General features: G+C 36.9%; 1 pseudogene; it reads right to left on the bottom strand.

Moving 5' to 3' along the window:
- Positions 1–2,883: 2,883 nt before the first annotated feature.
- On the bottom strand, positions 2,884–4,108 carry LOC141564913 (glyceraldehyde-3-phosphate dehydrogenase pseudogene; annotated as a pseudogene).
- Positions 4,109–6,086: the final 1,978 nt, after the last annotated feature.

Below are 6,086 nucleotides of genomic sequence, written 5' to 3'. Positions count from 1 at the left end.
AGAAAAGAAATGAATTTATAATCAGTATTGAGCTTGAATATTTTCCCCTTACCATTGCTGGAAATAATCAACCAGTCAAGATATGAAAATTTAATAACCACCTATAATATCTCAGACATTGGAATTTCCCAAAGTAACATTTACCCAGAGATAAAATGCTTAAAAACATTGCCTTTTAAAAACTAATCACATACACTAATCTAAAATGTGCTTTGCTTCTCCTAAACAACTCTTTTGGTACTTACCTAAGCCACATATACCACTCCCATCTCAGTATGTAGACATGAAAATAGTCATCTCAAAACAAACAAAATAGTAAAGATGGGGAATAATATGAGTTGGTCATGTTGGGAGGGAGGTGTGGACTAAATTATTCATACTATCAGCACTTAACTTACCCCTCTGCTATACACCCTAATTCTGAACTCTAGCTCATATCTTCCTTTCACTCATGGCCTTCCTGCAATGAATCAATTACTATTTTTATCTTTCTTTTTTAAAAAGTCCTGCATTTAGTACTTGCTATAAATGTTGGTTATCTAGATCAAAAGAAAAAAATTCAATCTGGGAAATGAATTCCTTCAGGGAGGGAATATGATGGAGTGGATTAGATAAGTCCAGGTCCTCCAAATTTCCTCCACAAAGAAAACAAAAGATAGCAAAAATGAATAAAAAATGGGGTAAATAAGTTGTCTTCCTCAGGCAGTTGGAGGGAACATCAGAAGATTCTACTTCTAAGAACAGAGTGATGAACCAATTAAAGCACAAATAAATACCTCTAGGTAGATGCTGCTGAACAACAACAACAACAAAAAAAAAAAAAAAAAAAAAAAAAAACAAGCACTGGACTAGCTAGGTCAGGAAGCACCCTTGGCTTCAGAAGCTTTCATCTTACAAATAGTGTAAGATTAGAGATCAATAAAGGAAAATTGAAGGATTCTCTGTTGTCTTGCAATACCAGGTCCAGTTTGCTGTCCACTCCGAATAGGATAAAAGGGTAAAGTAGAAATAGGAAAAAAAAAATATATATATATATGTATCTCCACTGATCATCACCTGAAAGAACCCCAGGATAAAAACATACCAAAAAATTCATAGGCAAATTCCAAAATTTTCAGAATAATGAGAAAATATGACAAGCAACTAGAAAAGAAAATTTAAACATTTCAGAGCAACAATTATAAGATCTAAGTAGCTTCTACTCTACTAGACTGAGTAGCTTCAACTCTAAAAAATCATAGGTCTTGGAACATTTTATTTTAAAGAACAAAAAATGTGGCATTCTGACCAAAAATAATTTAGAAAAGTTGAGTATCCTACTGAGTGAAAAAAAAAAAGGCTATTTAACAAATTGAAAGATTATGCTGTATAAACAGAAACACAGGCCTTGACAAAAAAGATTTAGCATCCAGTGGATGAGTGCAGAAGCAAAGGAGCAGAAAGACTGTTGACTACCAACACATACATCATGGCAGAATACTTACTTTCTAGTTAAAGGTTGAGGCAAAAACTAAAGCAGTATATAAGGCCAGAGACACCATCCACCTCATCTGGACTAGAGATGATTACCCTACAAAATTCTTATTTTAAAAAAGAAAAAAAAGCAGCTTAGTAAAAGAACCCAGAATTAAAACATTACTACTGGAATAGGCAAAGCAGGCTCACCTTCACAGAAAAACACTGAAGTAAAAGAAAAAGTTTCTTCCACCCAAAGAGTAATGTCAAATAATCACCTGTTCCCCCCCAAAAAAATCATAGAAGTCAAAAAAAAAAAAAAAAAAACCCTTTTACAATCAAATGAGAGATTGGAAAGCTAAAAAATAAGAGCAATCTAAGAAAAAGAAAATTGTGGAAAGAAAGGTCAACCAACTAGAAGAGAAGATGCAAAGTCTTAAGGAAGAAAATGACTTATTTGAAAATTAGAATGGGGAGGGATTCTGGGAAGACAGTGGAGTAAGTTGGTAAATTTCAAGCTCTCCACATTTCCCCCACAAAATAAATTTGCACCTCAGAGCAAACATGATTTTTCTGATGAAAAAATCAAGAAGCTTTGGGTGGGGAATGGGAGGAATCCTCCTGGTACAACCCAACAAGATTTGAAGAAATATCCTAGACTGGGTTAAACTCGAATGAAGTGCAAACACTTCATTCTGTGGGCTAGCTCCACAGAAACAACAAGTGGAGACTCTTGGGCTAGCTGGGTGTGTCAGGAGCCTCAGCAGAAATCATCTAGATTTTTCCTTCCTGGAATGATTATGGGGTTGGGGTCTGAGGCCTGGAAGACTGAGAGTATCTTGGCTGATTAGGATCACCAGTCCTAACTGGGCTTCTAAGACATGTCCTAAGTGAGAAAGACCCAGCAAAGGGCAAGTGCGGTCAGGCACACTGCTGGCTGATGGCATTTGCAGAATTGGGGTTCCTAGTCAGAAGGAAGAGCTAAAAGGAAGCTTGAGGCACCATCATCCCACCCCACAATTAGAGATGCTTATACTCACATCTCCTTAAAAATAAAATAAAAAACTAGCAAATAATTACACTACATAAAGCTACTATAGGAAAAAGGAAGACCAGGGTTCATCTTCAAAAGAGGGCACTGAAGTAAAAAAAGCTTCTATGCCAAAAAGTACTGTGAAATGGCTCCCTGCCCAGAGAGAATTTATAGAAAAAGTCAAAAAAGAATTTTAAAATTATATGAAATACATTGAGGAAAAAGTAAAAACAAAAAATTAAACCATCCAAGAAAAACAAAAAGATTATGAAAAAAATGTTAAGCATTAAAAAAGGAAATAAAGAGTCTCAAAGATGAAAACAATTATTTGAAGATTAGAATTGAAGCTATGAGAGACCAAAAAAATAACAAAGCAAATTATTTTTTTTTCACACTGAAATAAGATGACTTTATTGATGGTACACAATATAGGACACTCTAGGCTTCTCCCCCTTACTACAGGGGTGGCTGTAGGACAATGATGTGAATGGGGCATGAAATCCCCAGTATAGGAACATAGGTTAGGGATGTGGGCTCCCCAGTGGTGGAACAACTTTTTTTGGCTGGGGATGAAGATCCATGGCTTCCCACTTTACTCCTTGGAGGCCATGTAGACCATGAGGTCCACTACACAGTTGCTATAACCATACTCATTGTCGTACCAGGAAATGACCTTGACAAAATGGTCATTGAGGGCAATGCCAGCCCCAGCATCAAAGGTGGAAGAGTGGGTGTTGCTGTTGAAGTCACAGGATACAACCTGGTCCTCTGTGTAGCCTAAGATGCCCTTCAAGGGTCCTTCTGATGCTTGCTTCACCACTTTCTTGATGTCATCATATTTGGCAGGTTTCTCCAGGCGGCAGGTCAGATCCACAACAGATACGTTGGGAGTAGGAACTCAGAAAGCCATGCCTGTGAGCTTTCCGTTCAGCTCAGGGATGACCTTGCCTACAGCCTTAGCAGCGCCAGTGGAAGCAGGGATGATGTTCTGAGCAGCACCACGCCCATCACAGCCACAGCTTGCTGGAGGGGCCGTCAACTATCTTCTGAGTAGCAGTGATGGCATGAACTGTGGTCATGAGTCCTTCCACAATGCCAAAGTTGTAATGAATGACTTTGGCCAAGGGGGCCAAGCAGTTGGTAGTGCAGGAGGCATTGCTGAAAATCTTAAGGGAATTATCGTATTTCTCATGGTTCACTCCCATCACAAACATGGGGGCATCAGCAGAAGGTGCAAAAATGATGACACGCTTAGCTCCACCCTTCAAGTGAGCCCTGGCCTTCTCCATGGTGGTAAACACTCCAGTGGATTCCACAACGTATTCGGCTCCAGCATCTCCCCATTTAATGTTGGTGGGATCCCGCTCCTGGAAGATGGTAATGGCCTTTCCATTGATCACCAGCTTTCCATTCTCAGCCTTGACAGTGCCATTGAATTTGCCATGGGTGGAATCATATTGGAACATATAAACCATGTAATTAAGGTCAATGAAGGGGTCATTGATGGCCACAATGTCTACTCCCCTTGAGCAGAAGGCAGCATGGGTCACCAGGCGTCCGATACGGCCAAATCCATTGACTCCGACCTTCACCATCTTGTCTCAGGGATGTTCGCAAAGCAGCGGATCCTGGCAGTGACCTTGGGAGAGGAGCTGAGAGCCAACAAAGCAAATTATAAACAATGGGAAAATAGAACAGAATATGAAACAAGAAAAATGGCATATCTGGAGAACAAATCAAGAAAAAAGAAAATAGAAGAATAATTAAACTCTCTAAAAGTTGTGACCAAATAAAAGAACACTTTGACACAATGATGCAGGAAAATCTCTTTAAAAAATTGTCCTGGAATGATAGAACATGAGGGGTAAACAGAAATAGAAAAAAATTCACCAATCACCACCTCAAAGAGATCCTTTGCAGGAAAAAACAAAAACAAAAACAAAAAACAAAAAAACAAGGGAATATTATTGCCAAATTTCAAAAAACCCAGATCAAAGAGAATATTTTGCAAGAAACAACAAAAAAAGCTCTCTTTTGTTTTATTTTGTTTTTAGTCCTTTTCTTTTGTTTTTCTTATTCTGTTTGTTTGTTTTTTAATAAAATTTTAAAAATGAAAAAAAGAAAGAAAGAAAATTAGAATTGGCCAAAGGGAAGCCAGCAGTTATAAGTTACAGAGAAATAACAAAATAAAATATAAAAATGGAAAAAATAGAAGAGAATGTGAGACATAAGGAAAACAACACATCTGGAGAATAGATGGAGGAGAAAACAAGAATAATTGGACTTCCTGAAAGCTGATTGTTAAAAAAAATAATAATAATCTTGATATAATAATACAAAAAAAATTTAATTGTCCTGCATGTTAGAACAGCAGGGGAAAGTGGAAATAGAAAAATCCACTAATCACCTGAAAATGACCTTATAAGGAAAACCTATAGGGACATCATTGCTAATTTTTGAAACCTTCCAGATCAAAGAAACATTTTTAGAAACAATAACAAATAAATAAATGATTCAAATATGTTGTAGCCACAATGAGAAATAAGCTCTATTAGTGGCTCCAATAAAAGAACATAGGGAGGCAAAATCTAAATGGCATAGAGAAGCTAGGAAATTGCTTGAGTTCTCCCCAGTTTTCCTCAAAAATAATACTAAATGAAGTGTAAAGTGACAAAATAAAAAAAAATAGTGAATCAATTTTCCATCTTAAGATATTTTGGAAGGACTTCAGGTAAGACCTGCCTCACTTAAGTGGAGGGGTAGAATGGGTGCAGTGTAAGAAAGCTAGCAGGGAACTCTTAATCACATCAAAGATCAGAAGCAGAGGCTCCTCAGTCCCGATTCATTCAGTAAGCGGCTTATAAGGTCAGTTGTAAGATCTTCAGCTCCAGTATAGAAGACAAATTGTGAGCCACAAACCCTTGCATGACAAGCTAGGCAACACAGTAAAATAGCTATCAGAAATTTTGGCCCCAGCATGGTAACCTAGTGAAAAGTTCCCATCTCTTGGCAAAAGAAGCTTGGGAGAGTGTTCCCAGGAGCAGAGCTCAACTTTAAAAAATAAGCACAAAAATAAAAAACAATAGCTCTGACCATAGAAAGCTACTAGGCCTCTAGGAAGATCAGAACAAAACTCAGAAGAGAAGAGTAATAGCAAAATTTCTATATGTGAATCCTCAAAGAGAAATATGAATTGATCTTAAGCATAAAATATTATCTTGGAAGAGCTCAAAAAGAATTTTAAAAATCAAGTAAGAGGCAGAAGAAAAATTTGGGAAAAAAAATGAGAGGTATGAAGGAGAATAATGAAAAAAAGAATCATTAGATGGGGGGGGAAGCCAACAACTTGGAAAAAGAAGCACAAGAATATGTTGAAGTAAACAGTTCCTTTAAAAAGGGATTTGGCAAGATTGAAAAGAAATATATTAAAGAAAACAACTCAAAAATAGATTTGGTGAAAAGGACAATAAAATCCACTGAATACCTCTTTTGACATTAGAATTAGCCAAATGAAAAAGGAAGTTAAAAAGCTAACTAAAAAAAATCATTAAAAATTAAAATAGGAAAAGTGGAAGCAAATGGCTTAATGGGGCATTAA

This window comes from Sminthopsis crassicaudata, chromosome 3 (genome assembly GCF_048593235.1).
Source record: "Sminthopsis crassicaudata isolate SCR6 chromosome 3, ASM4859323v1, whole genome shotgun sequence".
Classification (NCBI taxonomy): domain Eukaryota; kingdom Metazoa; phylum Chordata; class Mammalia; order Dasyuromorphia; family Dasyuridae; genus Sminthopsis; species Sminthopsis crassicaudata.
The sequence above is the reverse complement of the archived record's forward strand: the minus strand, read 5'-3'. Positions and strand labels throughout refer to the sequence as shown.